The 21,685-nt window shown below is 40.9% G+C and overlaps 55 non-coding genes and 31 pseudogenes across 55 annotated transcripts; all 86 read left to right on the top strand.

The window, feature by feature from the left end:
- The first annotated feature begins 72 nt into the window (after positions 1–72).
- On the top strand, positions 73–191 carry LOC149636456 (5S ribosomal RNA). The gene has a single exon (XR_016372586.1). It is a non-coding gene; the product is annotated as a 5S ribosomal RNA (ribosomal RNA).
- Positions 192–329: 138 nt separating this feature from the next.
- On the top strand, positions 330–448 carry LOC149636457 (5S ribosomal RNA; annotated as a pseudogene).
- A 131-nt stretch (positions 449–579) lies between these two features.
- Positions 580–698, top strand: LOC149636458 (5S ribosomal RNA). The gene has a single exon (XR_016372587.1). It is a non-coding gene; the product is annotated as a 5S ribosomal RNA (ribosomal RNA).
- Positions 699–836: 138 nt separating this feature from the next.
- On the top strand, positions 837–955 carry LOC149636459 (5S ribosomal RNA). Its single transcript, XR_016372986.1, has one exon. It is a non-coding gene; the product is annotated as a 5S ribosomal RNA (ribosomal RNA).
- Positions 956–1,086: 131 nt separating this feature from the next.
- On the top strand, positions 1,087–1,205 carry LOC149636460 (5S ribosomal RNA; annotated as a pseudogene).
- Positions 1,206–1,336: 131 nt separating this feature from the next.
- On the top strand, positions 1,337–1,455 carry LOC149636461 (5S ribosomal RNA). Its single transcript, XR_016372541.1, has one exon. It is a non-coding gene; the product is annotated as a 5S ribosomal RNA (ribosomal RNA).
- A 131-nt stretch (positions 1,456–1,586) lies between these two features.
- On the top strand, positions 1,587–1,705 carry LOC149636462 (5S ribosomal RNA; annotated as a pseudogene).
- Positions 1,706–1,838: 133 nt separating this feature from the next.
- LOC149636463 (5S ribosomal RNA) lies at positions 1,839–1,957 on the top strand (annotated as a pseudogene).
- A 138-nt stretch (positions 1,958–2,095) lies between these two features.
- LOC149636464 (5S ribosomal RNA) lies at positions 2,096–2,214 on the top strand. The gene has a single exon (XR_016373256.1). It is a non-coding gene; the product is annotated as a 5S ribosomal RNA (ribosomal RNA).
- A 131-nt stretch (positions 2,215–2,345) lies between these two features.
- On the top strand, positions 2,346–2,464 carry LOC149636465 (5S ribosomal RNA). The gene has a single exon (XR_016372543.1). It is a non-coding gene; the product is annotated as a 5S ribosomal RNA (ribosomal RNA).
- A 139-nt stretch (positions 2,465–2,603) lies between these two features.
- LOC149636466 (5S ribosomal RNA) lies at positions 2,604–2,722 on the top strand. The gene has a single exon (XR_016372798.1). It is a non-coding gene; the product is annotated as a 5S ribosomal RNA (ribosomal RNA).
- Positions 2,723–2,861: 139 nt separating this feature from the next.
- Positions 2,862–2,980, top strand: LOC149636467 (5S ribosomal RNA). Its single transcript, XR_016372589.1, has one exon. It is a non-coding gene; the product is annotated as a 5S ribosomal RNA (ribosomal RNA).
- A 138-nt stretch (positions 2,981–3,118) lies between these two features.
- LOC149636468 (5S ribosomal RNA) lies at positions 3,119–3,237 on the top strand. Its single transcript, XR_016372545.1, has one exon. It is a non-coding gene; the product is annotated as a 5S ribosomal RNA (ribosomal RNA).
- Positions 3,238–3,376: 139 nt separating this feature from the next.
- On the top strand, positions 3,377–3,495 carry LOC149636469 (5S ribosomal RNA). Its single transcript, XR_016372455.1, has one exon. It is a non-coding gene; the product is annotated as a 5S ribosomal RNA (ribosomal RNA).
- Positions 3,496–3,626: 131 nt separating this feature from the next.
- Positions 3,627–3,745, top strand: LOC149636470 (5S ribosomal RNA; annotated as a pseudogene).
- Positions 3,746–3,876: 131 nt separating this feature from the next.
- LOC149636471 (5S ribosomal RNA) lies at positions 3,877–3,995 on the top strand (annotated as a pseudogene).
- Positions 3,996–4,133: 138 nt separating this feature from the next.
- LOC149636472 (5S ribosomal RNA) lies at positions 4,134–4,252 on the top strand. The gene has a single exon (XR_016372546.1). It is a non-coding gene; the product is annotated as a 5S ribosomal RNA (ribosomal RNA).
- A 131-nt stretch (positions 4,253–4,383) lies between these two features.
- LOC149636473 (5S ribosomal RNA) lies at positions 4,384–4,502 on the top strand. The gene has a single exon (XR_016372547.1). It is a non-coding gene; the product is annotated as a 5S ribosomal RNA (ribosomal RNA).
- Positions 4,503–4,633: 131 nt separating this feature from the next.
- On the top strand, positions 4,634–4,752 carry LOC149636474 (5S ribosomal RNA; annotated as a pseudogene).
- Positions 4,753–4,885: 133 nt separating this feature from the next.
- Positions 4,886–5,004, top strand: LOC149636475 (5S ribosomal RNA; annotated as a pseudogene).
- Positions 5,005–5,142: 138 nt separating this feature from the next.
- On the top strand, positions 5,143–5,261 carry LOC149636476 (5S ribosomal RNA). Its single transcript, XR_016372548.1, has one exon. It is a non-coding gene; the product is annotated as a 5S ribosomal RNA (ribosomal RNA).
- A 131-nt stretch (positions 5,262–5,392) lies between these two features.
- LOC149636477 (5S ribosomal RNA) lies at positions 5,393–5,511 on the top strand. The gene has a single exon (XR_016372549.1). It is a non-coding gene; the product is annotated as a 5S ribosomal RNA (ribosomal RNA).
- Positions 5,512–5,642: 131 nt separating this feature from the next.
- LOC149636478 (5S ribosomal RNA) lies at positions 5,643–5,761 on the top strand (annotated as a pseudogene).
- A 132-nt stretch (positions 5,762–5,893) lies between these two features.
- On the top strand, positions 5,894–6,012 carry LOC149636479 (5S ribosomal RNA). The gene has a single exon (XR_016373257.1). It is a non-coding gene; the product is annotated as a 5S ribosomal RNA (ribosomal RNA).
- A 131-nt stretch (positions 6,013–6,143) lies between these two features.
- Positions 6,144–6,262, top strand: LOC149636480 (5S ribosomal RNA). The gene has a single exon (XR_016373258.1). It is a non-coding gene; the product is annotated as a 5S ribosomal RNA (ribosomal RNA).
- Positions 6,263–6,393: 131 nt separating this feature from the next.
- LOC149636481 (5S ribosomal RNA) lies at positions 6,394–6,511 on the top strand (annotated as a pseudogene).
- Positions 6,512–6,642: 131 nt separating this feature from the next.
- Positions 6,643–6,761, top strand: LOC149636482 (5S ribosomal RNA; annotated as a pseudogene).
- A 131-nt stretch (positions 6,762–6,892) lies between these two features.
- On the top strand, positions 6,893–7,011 carry LOC149636483 (5S ribosomal RNA; annotated as a pseudogene).
- Positions 7,012–7,149: 138 nt separating this feature from the next.
- On the top strand, positions 7,150–7,268 carry LOC149636484 (5S ribosomal RNA). Its single transcript, XR_016372550.1, has one exon. It is a non-coding gene; the product is annotated as a 5S ribosomal RNA (ribosomal RNA).
- A 131-nt stretch (positions 7,269–7,399) lies between these two features.
- LOC149636485 (5S ribosomal RNA) lies at positions 7,400–7,518 on the top strand. The gene has a single exon (XR_016372590.1). It is a non-coding gene; the product is annotated as a 5S ribosomal RNA (ribosomal RNA).
- Positions 7,519–7,656: 138 nt separating this feature from the next.
- Positions 7,657–7,775, top strand: LOC149636486 (5S ribosomal RNA; annotated as a pseudogene).
- Positions 7,776–7,906: 131 nt separating this feature from the next.
- On the top strand, positions 7,907–8,025 carry LOC149636487 (5S ribosomal RNA). Its single transcript, XR_016372591.1, has one exon. It is a non-coding gene; the product is annotated as a 5S ribosomal RNA (ribosomal RNA).
- A 138-nt stretch (positions 8,026–8,163) lies between these two features.
- On the top strand, positions 8,164–8,282 carry LOC149636488 (5S ribosomal RNA). The gene has a single exon (XR_016372987.1). It is a non-coding gene; the product is annotated as a 5S ribosomal RNA (ribosomal RNA).
- Positions 8,283–8,420: 138 nt separating this feature from the next.
- On the top strand, positions 8,421–8,539 carry LOC149636489 (5S ribosomal RNA; annotated as a pseudogene).
- A 131-nt stretch (positions 8,540–8,670) lies between these two features.
- LOC149636490 (5S ribosomal RNA) lies at positions 8,671–8,789 on the top strand. The gene has a single exon (XR_016372551.1). It is a non-coding gene; the product is annotated as a 5S ribosomal RNA (ribosomal RNA).
- A 131-nt stretch (positions 8,790–8,920) lies between these two features.
- LOC149636491 (5S ribosomal RNA) lies at positions 8,921–9,039 on the top strand (annotated as a pseudogene).
- A 133-nt stretch (positions 9,040–9,172) lies between these two features.
- On the top strand, positions 9,173–9,291 carry LOC149636492 (5S ribosomal RNA; annotated as a pseudogene).
- A 138-nt stretch (positions 9,292–9,429) lies between these two features.
- On the top strand, positions 9,430–9,548 carry LOC149636493 (5S ribosomal RNA). Its single transcript, XR_016373259.1, has one exon. It is a non-coding gene; the product is annotated as a 5S ribosomal RNA (ribosomal RNA).
- Positions 9,549–9,679: 131 nt separating this feature from the next.
- On the top strand, positions 9,680–9,798 carry LOC149636494 (5S ribosomal RNA). Its single transcript, XR_016372552.1, has one exon. It is a non-coding gene; the product is annotated as a 5S ribosomal RNA (ribosomal RNA).
- A 139-nt stretch (positions 9,799–9,937) lies between these two features.
- Positions 9,938–10,056, top strand: LOC149636495 (5S ribosomal RNA). The gene has a single exon (XR_016372799.1). It is a non-coding gene; the product is annotated as a 5S ribosomal RNA (ribosomal RNA).
- A 139-nt stretch (positions 10,057–10,195) lies between these two features.
- Positions 10,196–10,314, top strand: LOC149636496 (5S ribosomal RNA). Its single transcript, XR_016372592.1, has one exon. It is a non-coding gene; the product is annotated as a 5S ribosomal RNA (ribosomal RNA).
- Positions 10,315–10,452: 138 nt separating this feature from the next.
- On the top strand, positions 10,453–10,571 carry LOC149636497 (5S ribosomal RNA). Its single transcript, XR_016372553.1, has one exon. It is a non-coding gene; the product is annotated as a 5S ribosomal RNA (ribosomal RNA).
- A 139-nt stretch (positions 10,572–10,710) lies between these two features.
- On the top strand, positions 10,711–10,829 carry LOC149636498 (5S ribosomal RNA). The gene has a single exon (XR_016372859.1). It is a non-coding gene; the product is annotated as a 5S ribosomal RNA (ribosomal RNA).
- A 139-nt stretch (positions 10,830–10,968) lies between these two features.
- LOC149636499 (5S ribosomal RNA) lies at positions 10,969–11,087 on the top strand. Its single transcript, XR_016372593.1, has one exon. It is a non-coding gene; the product is annotated as a 5S ribosomal RNA (ribosomal RNA).
- Positions 11,088–11,225: 138 nt separating this feature from the next.
- LOC149636500 (5S ribosomal RNA) lies at positions 11,226–11,344 on the top strand. The gene has a single exon (XR_016372601.1). It is a non-coding gene; the product is annotated as a 5S ribosomal RNA (ribosomal RNA).
- Positions 11,345–11,475: 131 nt separating this feature from the next.
- LOC149636501 (5S ribosomal RNA) lies at positions 11,476–11,594 on the top strand (annotated as a pseudogene).
- Positions 11,595–11,725: 131 nt separating this feature from the next.
- On the top strand, positions 11,726–11,844 carry LOC149636502 (5S ribosomal RNA; annotated as a pseudogene).
- Positions 11,845–11,983: 139 nt separating this feature from the next.
- LOC149636503 (5S ribosomal RNA) lies at positions 11,984–12,102 on the top strand. The gene has a single exon (XR_016373087.1). It is a non-coding gene; the product is annotated as a 5S ribosomal RNA (ribosomal RNA).
- A 132-nt stretch (positions 12,103–12,234) lies between these two features.
- On the top strand, positions 12,235–12,353 carry LOC149636504 (5S ribosomal RNA). Its single transcript, XR_016372488.1, has one exon. It is a non-coding gene; the product is annotated as a 5S ribosomal RNA (ribosomal RNA).
- Positions 12,354–12,485: 132 nt separating this feature from the next.
- LOC149636505 (5S ribosomal RNA) lies at positions 12,486–12,604 on the top strand. Its single transcript, XR_016373561.1, has one exon. It is a non-coding gene; the product is annotated as a 5S ribosomal RNA (ribosomal RNA).
- Positions 12,605–12,744: 140 nt separating this feature from the next.
- On the top strand, positions 12,745–12,863 carry LOC149636506 (5S ribosomal RNA). The gene has a single exon (XR_016373260.1). It is a non-coding gene; the product is annotated as a 5S ribosomal RNA (ribosomal RNA).
- Positions 12,864–12,994: 131 nt separating this feature from the next.
- Positions 12,995–13,113, top strand: LOC149636507 (5S ribosomal RNA; annotated as a pseudogene).
- A 131-nt stretch (positions 13,114–13,244) lies between these two features.
- On the top strand, positions 13,245–13,363 carry LOC149636508 (5S ribosomal RNA). Its single transcript, XR_016372869.1, has one exon. It is a non-coding gene; the product is annotated as a 5S ribosomal RNA (ribosomal RNA).
- A 131-nt stretch (positions 13,364–13,494) lies between these two features.
- Positions 13,495–13,613, top strand: LOC149636509 (5S ribosomal RNA; annotated as a pseudogene).
- A 131-nt stretch (positions 13,614–13,744) lies between these two features.
- LOC149636510 (5S ribosomal RNA) lies at positions 13,745–13,863 on the top strand. The gene has a single exon (XR_016373261.1). It is a non-coding gene; the product is annotated as a 5S ribosomal RNA (ribosomal RNA).
- Positions 13,864–13,998: 135 nt separating this feature from the next.
- On the top strand, positions 13,999–14,117 carry LOC149636511 (5S ribosomal RNA; annotated as a pseudogene).
- Positions 14,118–14,248: 131 nt separating this feature from the next.
- LOC149636512 (5S ribosomal RNA) lies at positions 14,249–14,367 on the top strand. The gene has a single exon (XR_016373262.1). It is a non-coding gene; the product is annotated as a 5S ribosomal RNA (ribosomal RNA).
- A 131-nt stretch (positions 14,368–14,498) lies between these two features.
- Positions 14,499–14,617, top strand: LOC149636513 (5S ribosomal RNA; annotated as a pseudogene).
- Positions 14,618–14,748: 131 nt separating this feature from the next.
- Positions 14,749–14,867, top strand: LOC149636514 (5S ribosomal RNA; annotated as a pseudogene).
- A 131-nt stretch (positions 14,868–14,998) lies between these two features.
- Positions 14,999–15,117, top strand: LOC149636515 (5S ribosomal RNA). The gene has a single exon (XR_016372555.1). It is a non-coding gene; the product is annotated as a 5S ribosomal RNA (ribosomal RNA).
- A 131-nt stretch (positions 15,118–15,248) lies between these two features.
- Positions 15,249–15,367, top strand: LOC149636516 (5S ribosomal RNA). The gene has a single exon (XR_016373439.1). It is a non-coding gene; the product is annotated as a 5S ribosomal RNA (ribosomal RNA).
- Positions 15,368–15,498: 131 nt separating this feature from the next.
- On the top strand, positions 15,499–15,617 carry LOC149636517 (5S ribosomal RNA; annotated as a pseudogene).
- Positions 15,618–15,748: 131 nt separating this feature from the next.
- Positions 15,749–15,867, top strand: LOC149636518 (5S ribosomal RNA). Its single transcript, XR_016373263.1, has one exon. It is a non-coding gene; the product is annotated as a 5S ribosomal RNA (ribosomal RNA).
- Positions 15,868–16,002: 135 nt separating this feature from the next.
- On the top strand, positions 16,003–16,121 carry LOC149636519 (5S ribosomal RNA; annotated as a pseudogene).
- Positions 16,122–16,252: 131 nt separating this feature from the next.
- Positions 16,253–16,371, top strand: LOC149636520 (5S ribosomal RNA). Its single transcript, XR_016373265.1, has one exon. It is a non-coding gene; the product is annotated as a 5S ribosomal RNA (ribosomal RNA).
- A 131-nt stretch (positions 16,372–16,502) lies between these two features.
- On the top strand, positions 16,503–16,621 carry LOC149636521 (5S ribosomal RNA; annotated as a pseudogene).
- Positions 16,622–16,752: 131 nt separating this feature from the next.
- On the top strand, positions 16,753–16,871 carry LOC149636522 (5S ribosomal RNA). Its single transcript, XR_016372867.1, has one exon. It is a non-coding gene; the product is annotated as a 5S ribosomal RNA (ribosomal RNA).
- Positions 16,872–17,002: 131 nt separating this feature from the next.
- On the top strand, positions 17,003–17,121 carry LOC149636523 (5S ribosomal RNA). The gene has a single exon (XR_016372566.1). It is a non-coding gene; the product is annotated as a 5S ribosomal RNA (ribosomal RNA).
- A 131-nt stretch (positions 17,122–17,252) lies between these two features.
- Positions 17,253–17,371, top strand: LOC149636524 (5S ribosomal RNA). The gene has a single exon (XR_016373440.1). It is a non-coding gene; the product is annotated as a 5S ribosomal RNA (ribosomal RNA).
- A 131-nt stretch (positions 17,372–17,502) lies between these two features.
- Positions 17,503–17,621, top strand: LOC149636525 (5S ribosomal RNA; annotated as a pseudogene).
- Positions 17,622–17,752: 131 nt separating this feature from the next.
- On the top strand, positions 17,753–17,871 carry LOC149636526 (5S ribosomal RNA). Its single transcript, XR_016373266.1, has one exon. It is a non-coding gene; the product is annotated as a 5S ribosomal RNA (ribosomal RNA).
- A 135-nt stretch (positions 17,872–18,006) lies between these two features.
- Positions 18,007–18,125, top strand: LOC149636527 (5S ribosomal RNA). Its single transcript, XR_016372664.1, has one exon. It is a non-coding gene; the product is annotated as a 5S ribosomal RNA (ribosomal RNA).
- A 131-nt stretch (positions 18,126–18,256) lies between these two features.
- Positions 18,257–18,375, top strand: LOC149636528 (5S ribosomal RNA; annotated as a pseudogene).
- A 131-nt stretch (positions 18,376–18,506) lies between these two features.
- On the top strand, positions 18,507–18,625 carry LOC149636529 (5S ribosomal RNA). The gene has a single exon (XR_016372742.1). It is a non-coding gene; the product is annotated as a 5S ribosomal RNA (ribosomal RNA).
- A 135-nt stretch (positions 18,626–18,760) lies between these two features.
- On the top strand, positions 18,761–18,879 carry LOC149636530 (5S ribosomal RNA). Its single transcript, XR_016373541.1, has one exon. It is a non-coding gene; the product is annotated as a 5S ribosomal RNA (ribosomal RNA).
- Positions 18,880–19,014: 135 nt separating this feature from the next.
- LOC149636531 (5S ribosomal RNA) lies at positions 19,015–19,133 on the top strand (annotated as a pseudogene).
- Positions 19,134–19,264: 131 nt separating this feature from the next.
- On the top strand, positions 19,265–19,383 carry LOC149636532 (5S ribosomal RNA; annotated as a pseudogene).
- A 131-nt stretch (positions 19,384–19,514) lies between these two features.
- On the top strand, positions 19,515–19,633 carry LOC149636533 (5S ribosomal RNA). Its single transcript, XR_016373267.1, has one exon. It is a non-coding gene; the product is annotated as a 5S ribosomal RNA (ribosomal RNA).
- A 131-nt stretch (positions 19,634–19,764) lies between these two features.
- LOC149636534 (5S ribosomal RNA) lies at positions 19,765–19,883 on the top strand. The gene has a single exon (XR_016372743.1). It is a non-coding gene; the product is annotated as a 5S ribosomal RNA (ribosomal RNA).
- A 135-nt stretch (positions 19,884–20,018) lies between these two features.
- On the top strand, positions 20,019–20,137 carry LOC149636535 (5S ribosomal RNA). The gene has a single exon (XR_016373542.1). It is a non-coding gene; the product is annotated as a 5S ribosomal RNA (ribosomal RNA).
- A 131-nt stretch (positions 20,138–20,268) lies between these two features.
- On the top strand, positions 20,269–20,387 carry LOC149636536 (5S ribosomal RNA). The gene has a single exon (XR_016373268.1). It is a non-coding gene; the product is annotated as a 5S ribosomal RNA (ribosomal RNA).
- Positions 20,388–20,518: 131 nt separating this feature from the next.
- Positions 20,519–20,637, top strand: LOC149636537 (5S ribosomal RNA). Its single transcript, XR_016373269.1, has one exon. It is a non-coding gene; the product is annotated as a 5S ribosomal RNA (ribosomal RNA).
- Positions 20,638–20,768: 131 nt separating this feature from the next.
- Positions 20,769–20,887, top strand: LOC149636538 (5S ribosomal RNA; annotated as a pseudogene).
- A 131-nt stretch (positions 20,888–21,018) lies between these two features.
- On the top strand, positions 21,019–21,137 carry LOC149636539 (5S ribosomal RNA). The gene has a single exon (XR_016373270.1). It is a non-coding gene; the product is annotated as a 5S ribosomal RNA (ribosomal RNA).
- A 131-nt stretch (positions 21,138–21,268) lies between these two features.
- Positions 21,269–21,387, top strand: LOC149636540 (5S ribosomal RNA). Its single transcript, XR_016373461.1, has one exon. It is a non-coding gene; the product is annotated as a 5S ribosomal RNA (ribosomal RNA).
- A 132-nt stretch (positions 21,388–21,519) lies between these two features.
- LOC149636541 (5S ribosomal RNA) lies at positions 21,520–21,638 on the top strand. The gene has a single exon (XR_016372793.1). It is a non-coding gene; the product is annotated as a 5S ribosomal RNA (ribosomal RNA).
- The last annotated feature ends 47 nt before the right edge of the window (positions 21,639–21,685 follow it).

Here is a 21,685-nt window from a genome sequence, read left to right on the forward strand (position 1 = left end):
CTTTTTTTTCAAACATACAGAAGGGTAATTTGTCTAATTAGTTTTAAATTCGAATAACTAACCACAGTTCTCGGCAACGGCCATATCACGCTGAAAACACCGGTTCTCGTCCGATCACCGAAGTTAAGCAGCGTCGAGCGCAGTCAGTACTTGGGAGGGAGACCACTTAGAAACACTGCGTGCCGTTGTCTTTTACAGTGTAGTTTCCTTTTTTAAAATCCACCAGATATGAGAAAAGCAAACAGAGTTTCTTTTTTTATTGTTTGAAAAAATGCAGAAGAGTAATTTGTCAAATTAGTTTTAAATTCGAATAACTAACTAAAGATCTCGGCGACGGCCATATCACGCTGAAAACACCGGTTCTCGTCCGATCACCGAAATTAAGCAGCGTCAAGCGCAGTCAGTACTTGGGAGGGAGACCAATTAGGAACACTGCGTGCCGTTGTCTTTTACAGTGTAGTTTCCTTTTTTAAAATCCACCAGATATTAGAACAGCAAACAGAGTTTCTTTTTTTTCAAACATACAGAAGGGTAATTTGTCTAATTAGTTTTAAATTCGAATAACTAACCACAGTTCTCGGCAACGGCCATATCACGCTGAAAACACCGGTTCTCGTCCGATCACCGAAGTTAAGCAGCGTCGAGCGCAGTCAGTACTTGGGAGGGAGACCACTTAGAAACACTGCGTGCCGTTGTCTTTTACAGTGTAGTTTCCTTTTTTAAAATCCACCAGATATGAGAAAAGCAAACAGAGTTTCTTTTTTTATTGTTAGAAAAAATGCAGAAGGGTAATTTGTCAAATTAGTTTTAAATTCGAATAACTAACTAAAGATCTCGGCGACGGCCATATCACGCTGAAAACACCGGTTCTCGTACGATCACCGAAGTTAAGCAGCGTCGAGCACAGTCAGTACTTGGGAGGGAGACCACTTAGGAACACTGCGTGCCGTTGCCTTTTACAGTGTAGTTTCCTTTTTTAAAATCCACCAGATATGAGAAAAGCAAACAGAGTTTCTTATCTTTCAAACAAGCAGAAGGGTAATTTGTCAAATTAGTTTTAAATTCGAATAACTAACTAAAGATCTCGGCGACGGCCATATCACGCTGAAAACACCGGTTCTCGTCCGATCACCGAAATTAAGCAGCGTCAAGCGCAGTCAGTACTTGGGAGGGAGACCAATTAGGAGCACTGCGTGCCGTTGTCTTTTACAGTGTAGTTTCCTTTTTTAAAATCCACCAGATATTAGAACAGCAAACAGAGTTTCTTTTTTTTCAAACATACAGAAGGGTAATTTGTCTAATTTGTTTTAAATTCGAATAACTAACTAAAGATCTCGGCGACGGCCATATCACGCTGAAAACACCGGTTCTCGTACGATCACCGAAGTTAAGCAGCGTCGAGCGCAGTCAGTACTTGGGAGGGAGACCACTTAGGAACACTGCGTGCCGTTGTCTTTTACAGTGTAGTTTCCTTTTTTAAAATCCACCAGATATGAGAAAAGCAAACAGAGTTTCTTATCTTTCAAACAAGCAGAAGGGTAATTTGTCAAATTAGTTTTAAATTCGAATAACTAACTAAAGATCTCGGCGACGGCGATATCACGCTGAAAACACCGGTTCTCGTACGATCACCGAAATTAAGCAGCGTCAAGCGCCGTCAGTACTTGGGAGGGAGACCAATTAGGAACACTGCGTGCCGTTGTCTTTTACAGTGTAGTTTCCTTTTTTAAAATCCACCAGATATTAGAACAGCAAACAGAGTTTCTTTTTTTTTTCAAACATACAGAAGGGTAATTTGTCTAATTAGTTTTAAATTCGAATAACTAACCACAGTTCTCGGCAACGGCCATATCACGCTGAAAACACCGGTTCTCGTCCGATCACCGAAGTTAAGCTGCGAAAAGCGCAGTCATTACTTGGGAGGGAGACCACTTAGGAATACTGCGTGCCGTTGTCTTTTACAGTTTAGTTTCCTTTTTTAAAATCTACCAGATATGAGAAAAGCAAACAGAGTTTCTTTTTTTATTTTTTGAAAACATGCAGAAGGGTAATTTGTCAAATTAGTTTTAAATTCGAATAACTAACTAAAGTTCTCGGCAACGGCCATATCACGCTGAAAACACCGGTTCTCGTCCGATCACCGAAGTTAAGCAGCGTCGAGCGCAGTCAGTACTTGGGAGGGAGACCACTTAGGAACACTGCGTGCCGTTGTCTTTTACAGTGTAGTTTCTTATTTTAAAATCCACCAGATATGAGAAAAGGAAACAGAGTTTCTTTTTTTTCAAACATGCAGAAGGGTAATTTGTCAAATTAGTTTTAAATTCGAATAACTAACTAAAGATCTCGGCGACGGCCATATCACGCTGAAAACACCGGTTCTCGTACGATCACCGAAGTTAAGCAGCGTCGAGCGCAGTCAGTACTTGGGAGGGAGACCACTTAGGAACACTGCGTGCCGTTGTCTTTTACAGTGTAGTTTCCTTTTTTAAAATCCACCAGATATGAGAAAAGCAAACAGAGTTTCTTTTTTTTATTTTTTGAAAACATGCAGAAGGGTAATTTGTCTAATTAGTTTTAAATTCGAATAACTAACCACAGTTCTCGGCAACGGCCATATCACGCTGAAAACACCGGTTCTCCTCCGATCACCGAAGTTAAGCTGCGTCGAGCGCAGTCAGTACTTGGGAGGGAGACCACTTAGGAATACTGCGTGCCGTTGTCTTTTACAGTTTAGTTTCCTTTTTTAAAATCTACCAGATATGAGAAAAGCAAACAGAGTTTCTTTTTTTTATTTTTTGAAAACCTGCAGAAGGGTAATTTGTCAAATTAGTTTTAAATTCGAATAACTAACTAACGTTCTCGGCAACGGCCATATCACGCTGAAAACACCGGTTCTCGTCCGATCACCGAAGTTAAGCAGCGTCGAGCGCAGTCAGTACTTGGGAGGGAGACCACTTAGAAACACTGCGTGCCGTTGTCTTTTACAGTGTAGTTTCCTTTTTTAAAATCCACCAGATATGAGAAAAGCAAACAGAGTTTCTTTTTTTATTGTTTGAAAAAATGCAGAAGGGTAATTTGTCAAATTAGTTTTAAATTCGAATAACTAACTAAAGATCTCGGCGACGGCCATATCACGCTGAAAACACCGGTTCTCGTACGATCACCGAAGTTAAGCAGCGTCGAGCGCAGTCAGTACTTGGGAGGGAGACCACTTAGGAACACTGCGTGCCGTTGTCTTTTACAGTGTAGTTTCCTTTTTTAAAATCCACCAGATATGCGAAAAGCAAACAGAGTTTCTTTTTTTTATTTTTTGAAAACATGCAGAAGGGTAATTTGTCTAATTAGTTTTAAATTCGAATAACTAACCACAGTTCTCGGCAACGGCCATATCACGCTGAAATCACCGGTTCTCGTCCGATCACCGAAGTTAAGCAGCGTCGAGCGCAGTCAGTACTTGGGAGGGAGACCACTTAGGAACACTGCGTGCCGTTGTCTTTTACAGTGTCGTTTCCTTTTTTAAAATCCACCAGATATGAGAAAAGCAAACAGAGTTTCTTATCTTTCAAACATGCGGAAGGGTAATTTGTCAAATTAGTTTTAAATTCGAATAACTAACTAAAAATCTCGGCGACGGCCATATCACGCTGAAAACACCGGTTCTCGTCCGATCACCGAAATTAAGCAGCGTCAAGCGCAGTCAGTACTTGGGAGGGAGACCAATTAGGAACACTGCGTGCCGTTGTCTTTTACAGTGTAGTTTCCTTTTTTAAAATCCACCAGATATTAGAACAGCAAACAGAGTTTCTTTTTTTTCAAACATACAGAAGGGTAATTTGTCTAATTAGTTTTAAATTCGAATAACTAACCACAGTTCTCGGCAACGGCCATATCACGCTGAAAACACCGGTTCTCGTCCGATCACCGAAGTTAAGCAGCGTCGAGCGCAGTCAGTACTTGGGAGGGAGACCACTTAGACACACTGCGTGCCGTTGTCTTTTACAGTGTAGTTTCCTTTTTTAAAATCCACCAGATATGAGAAAAGCAAACAGAGTTTCTTTTTTTATTGTTTGAAAAAATGCAGAAGGGTAATTTGTCAAATTAGTTTTAAATTCGAATAACTAACTAAAGATCTCGGCGACGGCCATATCACGCTGAAAACACCGGTTCTCGTACGATCACCGAAGTTAAGCAGCGTCGAGCGCAGTCAGTACTTGGGAGGGAGACCACTTAGGAACACTGCGTGCCGTTGTCTTTTACAGTGTAGTTTCCTTTTTTAAAATCCACCAGATATTAGAACAGCAAACAGAGTTTCTTTTTTTTCAAACATACAGAAGGGTAATTTGTCTAATTAGTTTTAAATTCGAATAACTAACTAAAGATCTCGGCGACGGCCATATCACGCTGAAAACACCGGTTCTCGTACGATCACCGAAGTTAAGCAGCGTCGAGCGCAGTCAGTACTTGGGAGGGAGACCACTTAGGAACACTGCGTGCCGTTGTCTTTTACAGTGTAGTTTCCTTTTTTAAAATCCACCAGATATGAGAAAAGCAAACAGAGTTTCTTATCTTTCAAACATACAGAAGGGTAATTTGTCAAATTAGTTTTAAATTCGAATAACTAACTAAAGATCTCGGCGACGGCCATATCACGCTGAAAACACCGGTTCTCGTCCGATCACCGAAATTAAGCAGCGTCAAGCGCAGTCAGTACTTGGGAGGGAGACCAATTAGGAACACTGCGTGCCGTTGTCTTTTACAGTGTAGTTTCCTTTTTTAAAATCCACCAGATATTAGAACAGCAAACAGAGTTTCTTTTTTTTTTCAAACATACAGAAGGGTAATTTGTCAAATTAGTTTTAAATTCGAATAACTAACTAAAGTTCTCGGCAACGGCCATATCACGCTGAAAACACCGGTTCTCGTCCGATCACCGAAGTTAAGCAGCGTCGAGCGCAGTCAGTACTTGGGAGGGAGACCACTTAGACACACTGCGTGCCGTTGTCTTTTACAGTGTAGTTTCCTTTTTTAAAATCCACCAGATATGAGAAAAGCAAACAGAGTTTCTTTTTTTATTGTTTGAAAAAATGCAGAAGGGTAATTTGTCAAATTAGTTTTAAATTCGAATAACTAACTAAAGATCTCGGCGACGGCCATATCACGCTGAAAACACCGGTTCTCGTACGATCACCGAAGTTAAGCAGCGTCGAGCGCAGTCAGTACTTGGGAGGGAGACCACTTAGGAACACTGCGTGCCGTTGTCTTTTACAGTGTAGTTTCCTTTTTTAAAATCCACCAGATATTAGAACAGCAAACAGAGTTTCTTTTTTTTCAAACATACAGAAGGGTAATTTGTCTAATTAGTTTTAAATTCGAATAACTAACTAAAGATCTCGGCGACGGCCATATCACGCTGAAAACACCGGTTCTCGTACGATCACCGAAGTTAAGCAGCGTCGAGCGCAGTCAGTACTTGGGAGGGAGACCACTTAGGAACACTGCGTGCCGTTGTCTTTTACAGTGTAGTTTCCTTTTTTAAAATCCACCAGATATGAGAAAAGCAAACAGAGTTTCTTATCTTTCAAACATACAGAAGGGTAATTTGTCAAATTAGTTTTAAATTCGAATAACTAACTAAAGATCTCGGCGACGGCCATATCACGCTGAAAACACCGGTTCTCGTCCGATCACCGAAATTAAGCAGCGTCAAGCGCAGTCAGTACTTGGGAGGGAGACCAATTAGGAACACTGCGTGCCGTTGTCTTTTACAGTGTAGTTTCCTTTTTTAAAATCCACCAGATATTAGAACAGCAAACAGAGTTTCTTTTTTTTTCAAACATACAGAAGGGTAATTTGTCAAATTAGTTTTAAATTCGAATAACTAACTAAAGTTCTCGGCAACGGCCATATCACGCTGAAAACACCGGTTCTCGTCCGATCACCGAAGTTAAGCAGCGTCGAGCGCAGTCAGTACTTGGGAGGGAGACCACTTAGGAACACTGCGTGCCGTTGTCTTTTACAGTGTAGTTTCCTTTTTTAAAATCCACCAGATATGAGAAAAGCAAACAGAGTTTCTTTTTTTTCAAACATGCAGAAGGGTAATTTGTCAAATTAGTTTTAAATTCGAATAACTAACTAAAGTTCTCGGCAACGGCCATATCACGCTGAAAACACCGGTTCTCGTCCGATCACCGAAGTTAAGCAGCGTCGAGCGCAGTCAGTACTTGGGAGGGAGACCACTTAGGAACACTGCGTGCCGTTGTCTTTTACAGTGTAGTTTCTTATTTTAAAATCCACCAGATATGAAAAAAGGAAACAGAGTTTCTTTTTTTTCAAACATGCAGAAGGGTAATTTGTCAAATTAGTTTTAAATTCGAATAACTAACTAAAGATCTCGGCGACGGCCATATCAAGCTGAAAACACCGGTTCTCGTCCGATCACCGAAATTAAGTAGCGTCAAGCGCAGTCAGTACTTGGGAGGGAGACCAATTGGAACTCTGCGTGCCGTTGTCTTTTACAGTGTAGTTTCCTTTTTTAAAATCCACCAGATATGAGAAAAGCAAACAGAGTTTCTTTTTTTTCAAACATGCAGAAGGGTAATTTGTCAAATTAGTTTTAAATTCGAATAACTAACTAAAGATCTCGGCGACGACAATATCACGCTGAAAACACCGGTTCTCGTCCGATCACCGAAATTAAGCAGCGTCAAGCGCAGTCAGTACTTGGGAGGGAGAACAAGCAGGAACACTGCGTGCCGTTGTCTTTTACAGTGTATTTTCCTTTTTTAAAATCCACCAGATATGAGAAAAGCAAACAGAGTTTCTTATCTTTCAAACATGCGGAAGGGTAATTTGTCAAATTAGTTTTAAATTCGAATAACTAACTAAAAATCTCGGCGACGGCCATATCACGCTGAAAACACCGGTTCTCGTCCGATCACCGAAATTAAGCAGCGTCAAGCGCAGTCAGTACTTGGGAGGGAGACCAATTAGGAACACTGCGTGCCGTTGTCTTTTACAGTGTAGTTTCCTTTTTTAAAATCCACCAGATATGAGAAAAGCAAACAGAGTTTCTTTTTTTATTGTTTGAAAAAATGCAGAAGGGTAATTTGTCAAATTAGTTTTAAATTCGAATAACTAACCAAAGATCTGGGCGACGGCCATATCACGCTGAAAACACCGGTTCTCGTACGATCACCGAAGTTAAGCAGCGTCGAGCGCAGTCAGTACTTGGGAGGGAGACCACTTAGGAACACTGCGTGCCGTTGTCTTTTACAGTGTAGTTTCCTTTTTTAAAATCCACCAGATATTAGAACAGCAAACAGAGTTTCTTTTTTTTCAAACATACAGAAGGGTAATTTGTCTAATTAGTTTTAAATTCGAATAACTAACCACAGTTCTCGGCAACGGCCATATCACGCTGAAAACACCGGTTCTCGTCCGATCACCGAAGTTAAGCAGCGTCGAGCGCAGTCAGTACTTGGGAGGGAGACCACTTAGAAACACTGCGTGCCGTTGTCTTTTACAGTGTAGTTTCCTTTTTTAAAATCCACCAGATATGAGAAAAGCAAACAGAGTTTCTTTTTTTATTGTTTGAAAAAATGCAGAAGGGTAATTTGTCAAATTAGTTTTAAATTCGAATAACTAACTAAAGATCTCGGCGACGGCCATATCACGCTGAAAACACCGGTTCTCGTCCGATCACCGAAATTAAGCAGCGTCAAGCGCAGTCAGTACTTGGGAGGGAGACCAATTAGGAACACTGCGTGCCGTTGTCTTTTACAGTGTAGTTTCCTTTTTTAAAATCCACCAGATATTAGAACAGCAAACAGAGTTTCTTTTTTTTCAAACATACAGAAGGGTAATTTGTCTAATTAGTTTTAAATTCGAATAACTAACCACAGTTCTCGGCAACGGCCATATCACGCTGAAAACACCGGTTCTCGTCCGATCACCGAAGTTAAGCAGCGTCGAGCGCAGTCAGTACTTGGGAGGGAGACCACTTAGAAACACTGCGTGCCGTTGTCTTTTACAGTGTAGTTTCCTTTTTTAAAATCCACCAGATATGAGAAAAGCAAACAGAGTTTCTTTTTTTATTGTTTGAAAAAATGCAGAAGGGTAATTTGTCAAATTAGTTTTAAATTCGAATAACTAACTAAAGATCTCGGCGACGGCCATATCACGCTGAAAACACCGGTTCTCGTACGATCACCGAAGTTAAGCAGCGTCGAGCACAGTCAGTACTTGGGAGGGAGACCACTTAGGAACACTGCGTGCCGTTGCCTTTTACAGTGTAGTTTCCTTTTTTAAAATCCACCAGATATGAGAAAAGCAAACAGAGTTTCTTTTTTTATTGTTTGAAAAAATGCAGAAGGGTAATTTGTCAAATTAGTTTTAAATTCGAATAACTAACTAAAGATCTCGGCGACGGCCATATCACGCTGAAAACACCGGTTCTCGTCCGATCACCGAAATTAAGCAGCGTCAAGCGCAGTCAGTACTTGGGAGGGAGACCAATTAGGAGCACTGCGTGCCGTTGTCTTTTACAGTATTGTTTCCTTTTTTAAAATCCAGCAGATATTAGAACAGCAAACAGAGTTTCTTTTTTTTCAAACATACAGAAGGGTAATTTGTCTAATTTGTTTTAAATTCGAATAACTAACTAAAGATCTCGGCGACGGCCATATCACGCTGAAAACACCGGTTCTCGTACGATCACCGAAGTTAAGCAGCGTCGAGCGCAGTCAGTACTTGGGAGGGAGACCACTTAGGAACACTGCGTGCCGTTGTCTTTTACAGTGTAGTTTCCTTTTTTAAAATCCACCAGATATGATAAAAGCAAACAGAGTTTCTTATCTTTCAAACAAGCAGAAGGGTAATTTGTCAAATTAGTTTTAAATTCGAATAACTAACTAAAGATCTCGGCGACGGCGATATCACGCTGAAAACACCGGTTCTCGTACGATCAACGAAATTAAGCAGCGTCAAGCGCCGTCAGTACTTGGGAGGGAGACCAATTAGGAACACTGCGTGCCGTTGTCTTTTACAGTGTAGTTTCCTTTTTTAAAATCCACCAGATATTAGAACAGCAAACAGAGTTTCTTTTTTTTTTCAAACATACAGAAGGGTAATTTGTCTAATTAGTTTTAAATTCGAATAACTAACCACAGTTCTCGGCAACGGCCATATCACGCTGAAAACACCGGTTCTCGTCCGATCACCGAAGTTAAGCTGCGAAAAGCGCAGTCATTACTTGGGAGGGAGACCACTTAGGAATACTGCGTGCCGTTGTCTTTTACAGTTTAGTTTCCTTTTTTAAAATCTACCAGATATGAGAAAAGCAAACAGAGTTTCTTTTTTTATTTTTTGAAAACATGCAGAAGGGTAATTTGTCAAATTAGTTTTAAATTCGAATAACTAACTAAAGTTCTCGGCAACGGCCATATCACGCTGAAAACACCGGTTCTCGTCCGATCACCGAAGTTAAGCAGCGTCGAGCGCAGTCAGTACTTGGGAGGGAGACCACTTAGGAACACTGCGTGCCGTTGTCTTTTACAGTGTAGTTTCTTATTTTAAAATCCACCAGATATGAGAAAAGGAAACAGAGTTTCTTTTTTTTCAAACATGCAGAAGGGTAATTTGTCAAATTAGTTTTAAATTCGAATAACTAACTAAAGATCTCGGCGACGGCCATATCACGCTGAAAACACCGGTTCTCGTACGATCACCGAAGTTAAGCAGCGTCGAGCGCAGTCAGTACTTGGGAGGGAGACCACTTAGGAACACTGCGTGCCGTTGTCTTTTACAGTGTAGTTTCCTTTTTTAAAATCCACCAGATATGAGAAAAGCAAACAGAGTTTCTTTTTTTTATTTTTTGAAAACATGCAGAAGGGTAATTTGTCTAATTAGTTTTAAATTCGAATAACTAACCACAGTTCTCGGCAACGGCCATATCACGCTGAAAACACCGGTTCTCCTCCGATCACCGAAGTTAAGCTGCGTCGAGCGCAGTCAGTACTTGGGAGGGAGACCACTTAGGAATACTGCGTGCCGTTGTCTTTTACAGTTTAGTTTCCTTTTTTAAAATCTACCAGATATGAGAAAAGCAAACAGAGTTTCTTTTTTTTATTTTTTGAAAACATGCAGAAGGGTAATTTGTCAAATTAGTTTTAAATTCGAATAACTAACTAACGTTCTCGGCAACGGCCATATCACGCTGAAAACACCGGTTCTCGTCCGATCACCGAAGTTAAGCAGCGTCGAGCGCAGTCAGTACTTGGGAGGGAGACCACTTAGAAACACTGCGTGCCGTTGTCTTTTACAGTGTAGTTTCCTTTTTTAAAATCCACCAGATATGAGAAAAGCAAACAGAGTTTCTTTTTTTATTGTTTGAAAAAATGCAGAAGGGTAATTTGTCAAATTAGTTTTAAATTCGAATAACTAACTAAAGATCTCGGCGACGGCCATATCACGCTGAAAACACCGGTTCTCGTACGATCACCGAAGTTAAGCAGCGTCGAGCGCAGTCAGTACTTGGGAGGGAGACCACTTAGGAACACTGCGTGCCGTTGTCTTTTACAGTGTAGTTTCCTTTTTTAAAATCCACCAGATATGCGAAAAGCAAACAGAGTTTCTTTTTTTTATTTTTTGAAAACATGCAGAAGGGTAATTTGTCTAGTTAGTTTTAAATTCGAATAACTAACCACAGTTCTCGGCAACGGCCATATCACGCTGAAATCACCGGTTCTCGTCCGATCACCGAAGTTAAGCTGCGTCGAGCGCAGTCAGTACTTGGGAGGGAGACCACTTAGGAATACTGCGTGCCGTTGTCTTTTACAGTTTAGTTTCCTTTTTTAAAATCTACCAGATATGAGAAAAGCAAACAGAGTTTCTTTTTTTTATTTTTTGAAAACATGCAGAAGGGTAATTTGTCAAATTAGTTTTAAATTCGAATAACTAACTAACGTTCTCGGCAACGGCCATATCACGCTGAAAACACCGGTTCTCGTCCGATCACCGAAGTTAAGCAGCGTCGAGCGCAGTCAGTACTTGGGAGGGAGACCACTTAGAAACACTGCGTGCCGTTGTCTTTTACAGTGTAGTTTCCTTTTTTAAAATCCACCAGATATGAGAAAAGCAAACAGAGTTTCTTTTTTTATTGTTTGAAAAAATGCAGAAGGGTAATTTGTCAAATTAGTTTTAAATTCGAATAACTAACTAAAGATCTCGGCGACGGCCATATCACGCTGAAAACACCGGTTCTCGTACGATCACCGAAGTTAAGCGGCGTCGAGCGCAGTCAGTACTTGGGAGGGAGACCACTTAGGAACACTGCGTGCCGTTGCCTTTTACGGTGTAGTTTCCTTTTTTAAAATCCACCAGATATGAGAAAAGCAAACAGAGTTTCTTATCTTTCAAACAAGCAGAAGGGTAATTTGTCAAATTAGTTTTAAATTCGAATAACTAACTAAAGATCTCGGCGACGGCCATATCACGCTGAAAACACCGGTTCTCGTCCGATCACCGAAATTAAGCAGCGTCAAGCGCAGTCAGTACTTGGGAGGGAGACCAATTAGGAACACTGCGTGCCGTTGTCTTTTACAGTGTAGTTTCCTTTTTTAAAATCCACCAGATATTAGAACAGCAAAAAGAGTTTCTTTTTTTTCAAACATACAGAAGGGTAATTTGTCTAATTAGTTTTAAATTCGGATAACTAACTAAAGATCTCGGCGACGGCCATATCACGCTGAAAACACCGGTTCTCGTACGATCACCGAAGTTTAGCTGCATCGAGCGCAGTCAGTACTTGGGAGGGAGACCACTTAGGAATACTGCGTGCCGTTGTGTTTTACAGTTTAGTTTCCTTTTTTAAAATCTACCAGATATGAGAAAAGCAAACAGAGTTTCTTTTTTTTATTTTTTGAAAACATGCAGAAGGGTAATTTGTCAAATTAGTTTTAAATTCGAATAACTAACTAAAGTTCTCGGCAACGGCCATATCACGCTGAAAACACCGGTTCTCGTCCGATCAGCGAAGTTAAGCAGCGTCGAGCGCAGTCAGTACTTGGGAGGGAGACCACTTAGGAACACTGCGTGCCGTTGTCTTTTACAGTGTAGTTTCCTTTTTTAAAATCCACCAGATATGAGAAAAGCAAACAGAGTTTCTTTTTTTTTCAAACATGCAGAAAGTTAATTTGTCAAATTAGTTTTAAATTCGAATAACTAACTAAAGTTCTCGGCAACGGCCATATCACGCTGAAAACACCGGTTCTCGTCCGATCACCGAAGTTAAGCAGCGTCGAGCGCAGGCAGTACTTGGGAGGGAGACCACTTAGGAACACTGCGTGCCGTTGTCTTTTACAGTGTAGTTTCCTTTTTTAAAATCCACCAGATATGAGAAAAGCAAACAGAGTTTCTTTTTTTTTCAAACATGCAGAAGGGTAATTTGTCAAATTAGTTTCAAATTCGAATAACTAACTAAAGTTCTCGGCAACGGCCATATCACGCTGAAAACACCGGTTCTCCTCCGATCACCGAAGTTAAGCAGCGTCGAGCGCAGTCAGTACTTGGGAGGGAGACCACTTAGGAACACTGCGTGCCGTTGTCTTTTACAGTGTAGTTTCCTTTTTTAAAATCCACCAGATATGAGAAAAGCAAACAGAGTTTATTTTTTTTTATTTTTTGAAAACATGCAGAAGGGTAATTTGTCAAATTAGTTTTAAATTCGAATAACTAACTAAAGTTCTCGGCAACGGCCATATCACGCTGAAAACACCGGTTCTCGTCCGATCACCGAAGTTAAGCAGCGTCGAGCGCAGTCAGTACTTGGGAGGGAGACCACTTAGGAACACTGCGTGCCGTTGTCTTTTACAGTGTAGTTTCCTTTTTTAAAATCCACCAGATATGAGAAAAGCAAACAGAGTTTCTTATCTTTCAAACATGCAGAAGGGTAATTTGTCAAATTAGTTTTAAATTCGAATAACTAACTAAAAATCTCGGCGACGGCCATATCACGCTGAAAACCCCGGTTCTCGTCCGATCACCGAAATTAAGCAGCGTCAAGCGTAGTCAGTACTTGGGAGGGAGACCACTTAGGAACACTGCGTGCCGTTGTCTTTTACAGTGTAGTTTCCTTTTTTAAAATCCACCAGATATGAGAAAAGCAAACAGAGTTTCTTTTTTTTCAAACATGCAGAAAGTTAATTTGTCAAATTAGTTTTAAATTCGAATAACTAACTAAAGTTGTCGGCAACGTCCATATCACGCTGAAAACACCGGTTCTCGTCCGATCACCGAAGTTAAGCAGCGTCGAGCGCAGTCAGTACTTGGGAGGGAGACCACTTAGGAACACTGCGTGCCGTTGTCTTTTACAGTGTAGTTTCCTTTTTTAAAATCCACCAGATATGAGAAAAGCAAACAGAGTTTCTTATCTTTCAAACATGCAGAAGGGTAATTTGTCAAATTAGTTTTAAATTCGAATAACTAACTAAAGTTCTCGGCAACGGCCATATCACGCTGAAAACACCGGTTCTCGTCCGATCACCGAAATTAGGCAGCGTCAAGCGCAGTCAGTACTTGGGAGGGAGACCAATTAGGAACACTGCGTGCCGTTGTCTTTTACAGTGTAGTTTCCTTTTTTAAAATCCACCAGATATGAGAAAAGCAAACAGAGTTTCTTTTTTTTCAAACATGCAGAAGGGTAATTTGTCTAATTAGTTTTAAATTCGAATAACTAACCACAGTTCTCGGCAACGGCCATATCACGCTGAAAACACCGGTTCTCGTCCGATCACCGAAGTTAAGCAGCGTCGAGCGCAGTCAGTACTTGGGAGGGAGACCACTTAGGAACACTGCGTGCCGTTGTCTTTTACACTTTAGTTTCCTTTTTTAAAATCCAACAGATATGAGAAAAGCAAAGAGAGTTTCCTTTTTTTTAAAAAAACATGGAGAAGGGTAATTTGTCTAATAAGTTTTAAATTCGAATTATTAACTAAAGTTCTCGGCAACGGCCATATCACGCTGAAAACACCGGTTATCGTCCGATCACCGAAGTTAAGCAGCGTCGAGCGCAGTCAGTACTTGGGAGGGAGACCACTTAGGAACACCGCGTGCCGTTGTCTTTTACAGTGTAGTTTCCTTTTTTAAAATCCACCAGATATGAGAAAAGCAAACAGAGTTTCTTATCTTTCAAACATGCAGAAGGGTAATTTGTCAAATTAGTTTTAAATTCGAATAACTAACTAAAGTTCTCGGCAACGGCCATATCACGCTGAAAACACCGGTTCTCGTCCGATCACCGAAGTTAAGCAGCGTCGAGCGCAGTCAGTACTTGGGAGGGAGACCACTTAGGAACACTGCGTGCCGTTGTCTTTTACAGTGTAGTTTCCTTTTTTAAAATCCACCAGATATGAGAAAAGCAAACAGAGTTTCTTATCTTTCAAACATGCAGAAGGGTAATTTGTCAAATTAGTTTTAAATTCGAATAACTAACTAAAAATCTCGGCGACGGCCATATCACGCTGAAAACCCCGGTTCTCGTCCGATCACCGAAATTAAGCAGCGTCAAGCGTAGTCAGTACTTGGGAGGGAGACCACTTAGGAACACTGCGTGCCGTTGTCTTTTACAGTGTAGTTTCCTTTTTTAAAATCCACCAGATATGAGAAAAGCAAACAGAGTTTCTTTTTTTTCAAACATGCAGAAAGTTAATTTGTCAAATTAGTTTTAAATTCGAATAACTAACTAAAGTTGTCGGCAACGTCCATATCACGCTGAAAACACCGGTTCTCGTCCGATCACCGAAGTTAAGCAGCGTCGAGCGCAGTCAGTAATTGGGAGGGAGACCACTTAGGAATACTGCGTGCCGTTGTCTTTTACAGTTTAGTTTCCTTTTTTAAAATCTACCAGATATGAGAAAAGCAAACAGAGTTTCTTTTTTTTCAAACATGCAGAAGGGTAATTTGTCAAATTAGTTTTAAATTCGAATAACTAACTAAAGTTCTCGGCAACGGCCATATCACGCTGAAAACACCGGTTCTCGTCCGATCACCGAAGTTAAGCAGCGTCGAGCGCAGTCAGTACTGGGGAGGGAGACCACTTAGGAACACTGCGTGCCGTTGTCTTTTACAGTGTAGTTTCCTTTTTTAAAATCCACCAGATATGAGAAAAGCAAACAGAGTTTCTTTTTTTTCAAACATGCAGAAGGGTAATTTGTCAAATTAGTTTTAAATTCGAATAACTTACTAAAGTTCTCGGCAACGGCCATATCACGCTGAATACACCGGTTCTCGTCCGATCACCGAAGTTAAGCAGCGTCGAGCGCAGTCAGTACTTGGGAGGGAGACCACTTAGGAACACTGCGTGCCGTTGTCTTTTACAGTGTAGTTTCCTTTTTTAAAATCCACCAGATATGAGAAAAGCAAACAGAGTTTCTTATCTTTCAAACATGCAGAAGGGTAATTTGTCAAATTAGTTTTAAATTCGAATAACTAACTAAAGTTCTCGGCAACGGCCATATCACGCTGAAAACACCGGTTCTCGTCCGATCACCGAAATTAGGCAGCGTCAAGCGCAGTCAGTACTTGGGAGGGAGACCAATTAGGAACACTGCGTGCCGTTGTCTTTTACAGTGTAGTTTCCTTTTTTAAAATCCACCAGATATGAGAAAAGCAAACAGAGTTTCTTTTTTTTCAAACATGCAGAAGGGTAATTTGTCTAATTAGTTTTAAATTCGAATAACTAACCACAGTTCTCGGCAACGGCCATATCACGCTGAAAACACCGGTTCTCGTCCGATCACCGAAGTTAAGCAGCGTCGAGCGCAGTCAGTACTTGGGAGGGAGACCACTTAGGAACACTGCGTGCCGTTGTCTTTTACACTTTAGTTTCCTTTTTTAAAATCCAACAGATATGAGAAAAGCAAAGAGAGTTTCCTTTTTTTTAAAAAAACATGGAGAAGGGTAATTTGTCTAATAAGTTTTAAATTCGAATTATTAACTAAAGTTCTCGGCAACGGCCATATCACGCTGAAAACACCGGTTATCGTCCGATCACCGAAGTTAAGCAGCGTCGAGCGCAGTCAGTACTTGGGAGGGAGACCACTTAGGAACACCGCGTGCCGTTGTCTTTTACAGTGTAGTTTCCTTTTTTAAAATCCACCAGATATGAGAAAAGCAAACAGAGTTTCTTATCTTTCAAACATGCAGAAGGGTAATTTGTCAAATTAGTTTTAAATTCGAATAACTAACTAAAGTTCTCGGCAACGGCCATATCACGCTGAAAACACCGGTTCTCGTCCGATCACCGAAGTTAAGCAGCGTCGAGCGCAGTCAGTACTTGGGAGGGAGACCACTTAGGAACACTGCGTGCCGTTGTCTTTTACAGTGTAGTTTCCTTTTTTAAAATCCACCAGATATGAGAAAAGCAAACAGAGTTTCTTATCTTTCAAACATGCAGAAGGGTAATTTGTCAAATTAGTTTTAAATTCGAATAACTAACTAAAAATCTCGGCGACGGCCATATCACGCTGAAAACCCCGGTTCTCGTCCGATCACCGAAATTAAGCAGCGTCAAGCGTAGTCAGTACTTGGGAGGGAGACCACTTAGGAACACTGCGTGCCGTTGTCTTTTACAGTGTAGTTTCCTTTTTTAAAATCCACCAGATATGAGAAAAGCAAACAGAGTTTCTTTTTTTTCAAACATGCAGAAAGTTAATTTGTCAAATTAGTTTTAAATTCGAATAACTAACTAAAGTTGTCGGCAACGTCCATATCACGCTGAAAACACCGGTTCTCGTCCGATCACCGAAGTTAAGCAGCGTCGAGCGCAGTCAGTACTTGGGAGGGAGACCACTTAGGAATACTGCGTGCCGTTGTCTTTTACAGTTTAGTTTCCTTTTTTAAAATCTACCAGATATGAGAAAAGCAAACAGAGTTTCTTTTTTTTCAAACATGCAGAAGGGTAATTTGTCAAATTAGTTTTAAATTCGAATAACTAACTAAAGTTCTCGGCAACGGCCATATCACGCTGAAAACACCGGTTCTCGTCCGATCACCGAAGTTAAGCAGCGTCGAGCGCAGTCAGTACTGGGGAGGGAGACCACTTAGGAACACTGCGTGCCGTTGTCTTTTACAGTGTAGTTTCCTTTTTTAAAATCCACCAGATATGAGAAAAGCAAACAGAGTTTCTTTTTTTTCAAACATGCAGAAGGGTAATTTGTCAAATTAGTTTTAAATTCGAATAACTTACTAAAGTTCTCGGCAACGGCCATATCACGCTGAATACACCGGTTCTCGTCCGATCACCGAAGTTAAGCAGCGTCGAGCGCAGTCAGTACTTGGGAGGGAGACCACTTAGGAACACTGCGTGCCGTTGTCTTTTACAGTGTAGTTTCCTTTTTTAAAATCCACCAGATATGAGAAAAGCAAACAGAGTTTCTTATCTTTCAAACATGCAGAAGGGTAATTTGTCAAATTAGTTTTAAATTCGAATAACTAACTAAAGTTCTCGGCAACGGCCATATCACGCTGAAAACACCGGTTCTCGTCCGATCACCGAAATTAGGCAGCGTCAAGCGCAGTCAGTACTTGGGAGGGAGACCAATTAGGAACACTGCGTGCCGTTGTCTTTTACAGTGTAGTTTCCTTTTTTAAAATCCACCAGATATGAGAAAAGCAAACAGAGTTTCTTTTTTTTCAAACATGCAGAAGGGTAATTTGTCTAATTAGTTTTAAATTCGAATAACTAACCACAGTTCTCGGCAACGGCCATATCACGCTGAAAACACCGGTTCTCGTCCGATCACCGAAGTTAAGCAGCGTCGAGCGCAGTCAGTACTTGGGAGGGAGACCACTTAGGAACACTGCGTGCCGTTGTCTTTTACACTTTAGTTTCCTTTTTTAAAATCCAACAGATATGAGAAAAGCAAAGAGAGTTTCCTTTTTTTTAAAAAAACATGGAGAAGGGTAATTTGTCTAATAAGTTTTAAATTCGAATTATTAACTAAAGTTCTCGGCAACGGCCATATCACGCTGAAAACACCGGTTCTCGTCCGATCACCGAAGTTAAGCAGCGTCGAGCGCAGTCAGTACTTGGGAGGGAGACCACTTAGGAACACCGCGTGCCGTTGTCTTTTACAGTGTAGTTTCCTTTTTTAAAATCCACCAGATATGAGAAAAGCAAACAGAGTTTCTTATCTTTCAAACATGCAGAAGGGTAATTTGTCAAATTAGTTTTAAATTCGAATAACTAACTAAAGTTCTCGGCAACGGCCATATCACGCTGAAAACACCGGTTCTCGTCCGATCACCGAAATTAAGCAGCGTCAAGCGCAGTCAGTACTTGGGAGGGAGACCAATTAGGAACACTGCGTGCCGTTGTCTTTTACAGTGTAGTTTCCTTTTTTAAAATCCACCAGATATGAGAAAAGCAAACAGAGTTTCTTTTTTTTCAAACATGCAGAAGGGTAATTTGTCTAATTAGTTTTAAATTCGAATAACTAACCACAGTTCTCGGCAACGGCCATATCACGCTGAAAACACCGGTTCTCGTCCGATCACCGAAGTTAAGCAGCGTCGAGCGCAGTCAGTACTTGGGAGGGAGACCACTTAGGAACACTGCGTGCCATTGTCTTTTACACTTTAGTTTCCTTTTTTAAAATCCAACAGATATGAGAAAAGCAAAGAGAGTTTCTTTTTTTTTAAAAAAACATGGAGAAGGGTAATTTGTCTAATAAGTTTTAAATTCGAATTATTAACTAAACGTCTCGGCAACGGCCATATCACGCTGAAAACACCGGTTCTCGTCCGATCACCGAAGTTAAGCAGCGTCGAACGCAGTCAGTACTTGGGAGGGAGACCACTTAGGAATACTGCGTGCCGTTGTCTTTCACAGTTTAGTTTCCTTTTTTAAAATCTACCAGATATGAGAAAAGCAAAGAGAGTTTCTTTTTTTTTAAAAAAACATGGAGAAGGGTAATTTGTCAAATTAGTTTTAAATTCGAATAACTAACTAAAGTTCTCGGCAACGGCCATATCACGCTGAAAACACCGGTTCTCGTCCGATCACCGAAGTTAAGCAGCGTCGAGCGCAGTCAGTACTTGGGACTGAGACCACTTAGGAACACTGCGTGCCGTTGTCTTTTACAGTGTAGTTTCCCTTTTTAAAATCCACCAGATATGAGAAAAGCAAACAGAGTTTCTTTTTTTTCAAACATGCAGAAGGGTAATTTGTCAAATTAGTTTTAAATTCGAATAACTAACTAAAGTTCTCGGCAACGGCCATATCACGCTGAAAACACCGGTTCTCGTCCGATCACCGAAGTTAAGCAGCGTCGAGCGCAGTCAGTACTTGGGACTGAGACCACTTAGGAACACTGCGTGCCGTTGTCTTTTACAGTGTAGTTTCCCTTTTTAAAATCCACCAGATATGAGAAAAGCAAACAGAGTTTCTTTTTTTTCAAACATGCAGAAGGGTAATTTGTCAAATTAGTTTTAAATTCGAATAACTAACTAAAGTTCTCGGCAACGGCCATATCACGCTGAAAACACCGGTTCTCGTCCGATCACCGAAGTTAAGCAGCGTCGAGCGCAGTCAGTACTTGGGAGGGAGACCACTTAGGAACACTGCGTGCCGTTGTCTTTTACAGTGTAGTTTCCTTTTTTAAAATCCACCAGATATGAGAAAAGCAAACAGAGTTTCTTTTTTTTCAAACATGCAGAAGGGTAATTTGTCAAATTAGTTTTAAATTCGAATAACTAACTAAAGTTCTCGGCAACGGCCATATCACGCTGAAAACACCGGTTCTCGTCCGATCACCGAAGTTAAGCAGCGTCGAGCGCAGTCAGTACTTGGGAGGGAGACCACTTAGGAACACTGCGTGCCATTGTCTTTTACACTTTAGTTTCCTTTTTTAAAATCCAACAGATATGAGAAAAGCAAAGAGAGTTTCTTTTTTTTTAAAAAAACATGGAGAAGGGTAATTTGTCTAATAAGTTTTAAATTCGAATTATTAACTAAACGTCTCGGCAACGGCCATATCACGCTGAAAACACCGGTTCTCGTCCGATCACCGAAGTTAAGCAGCGTCGAACGCAGTCAGTACTTGGGAGGGAGACCACTTAGGAATACTGCGTGCCGTTGTCTTTTACAGTGTAGTTTCCCTTTTTAAAATCCACCAGATATGAGAAAAGCAAACAGAGTTTCTTTTTTTTCAAACATGCAGAAGGGTAATTTGTCAAATTAGTTTTAAATTCGAATAACTAACTAAAATTCTCGGCAACGGCCATATCACGCTGAAAACACCGGTTCTCGTCCGATCACCGAAGTTAAGCAGCGTCGAGCGCAGTCAGTACTTGGGAGGGAGACCACTTAGGAACACTGCGTGCCGTTGTCTTTTACAGTGTAGTTTCCTTTTTTAAAATCCACCAGATATGAGAAAAGCAAACAGAGTTTCTTTTTTTTCAAACATGCAGAAGGGTAATTTGTCAAATTAGTTTTAAATTCGAATAACTAACTAAAGTTCTCGGCAACGGCCATATCACGCTGAAAACACCGGTTCTCGTCCGATCACCGAAGTTAAGCAGCGTCGAGCGCAGTCAGTACTTGGGAGGGAGACCACTTAGGAACACTGCGTGCCGTTGTCTTTAACAGTGTAGTTTCCTTTTTTAAAATCCACCAGATATGAGAAAAGCAAACAGAGTTTCTTATCTTTCAAACATGCAGAAGGGTAATTTGTCAAATTAGTTTTAAATTCGAATAACTAACTAAAAATCTCGGCGACGGCCATATCACGCTGAAAACACCGGTTCTCGTCCGATCACCGAAATTAAGCAGCGTCAAGCGCAGTCAGTACTTGGGAGGGAGACCAATTAGGAACACTGCATGCCGTTGTCTTTTACAGTGTAGTTTCCTTTTTTAAAATCCACCAGATATGAGAAAAGCAAACAGAGTTTCTTTTTTTTCAAACATGCAGAAGGGTAATTTGTCAAATTAGTTTTAAATTCGAATAACTAACTAAAGTTCTCGGCAACGGCCATATCACGCTGAAAACACCGGTTCTCGTCCGATCACCGAAGTTAAGCAGCGTCGAGCGCAGTCAGTACTTGGGAGGGAGACCACTTAGGAACACTGCGTGCCGTTGTCTTTTACAGTGTAGTTTCCTTTTTTAAAATCCACCAGATATGAGAAAAGCAAACAGAGTTCCTTTTTTTTCAAACATGCAGAAGGGTAATTTGTCAAATTAGTTTTAAATTCGAATAACTAACTAAAGTTCTCGGCAACGGCCATATCACGCTGAATACACCGGTTCTCGTCCGATCACCGAAGTTAAGCAGCGTCGAGCGCAGTCAGTACTTGGGAGGGAGACCACTTTGGAACACTGCGTGCCGTTGTCTTTTACAGTGTAGTTTCCTTTTTTAAAATCCACCAGATATGAGAAAAGCAAACAGAGTTTCTTTTTTTTTCAAACATGCAGAAGGGTAATTTGTCAAATTAGTTTTAAATTCGAATAACTAACTAAAGTTCTCGGCAACGCCCATATCACGCTGAAAACACCGGTTCTCGTCCGATCACCGAAGTTAAGCAGCGTAGAGCGCAGTCAGTACTTGGGAGGGAGACCACTTAGGAACACTGCGTGCCGTTGTCTTTTACAGTGTAGTTTCCTTTTTTAAAATCCACCAGATATGAGAAAAG

The sequence above is a fragment of the Phalangium opilio genome, unplaced genomic scaffold, assembly GCF_054372755.1.
Source record: "Phalangium opilio isolate 3A_F unplaced genomic scaffold, DU_Popi_V2 ptg000095l_1, whole genome shotgun sequence".
NCBI lineage: Eukaryota > Metazoa > Arthropoda > Arachnida > Opiliones > Phalangiidae > Phalangium > Phalangium opilio.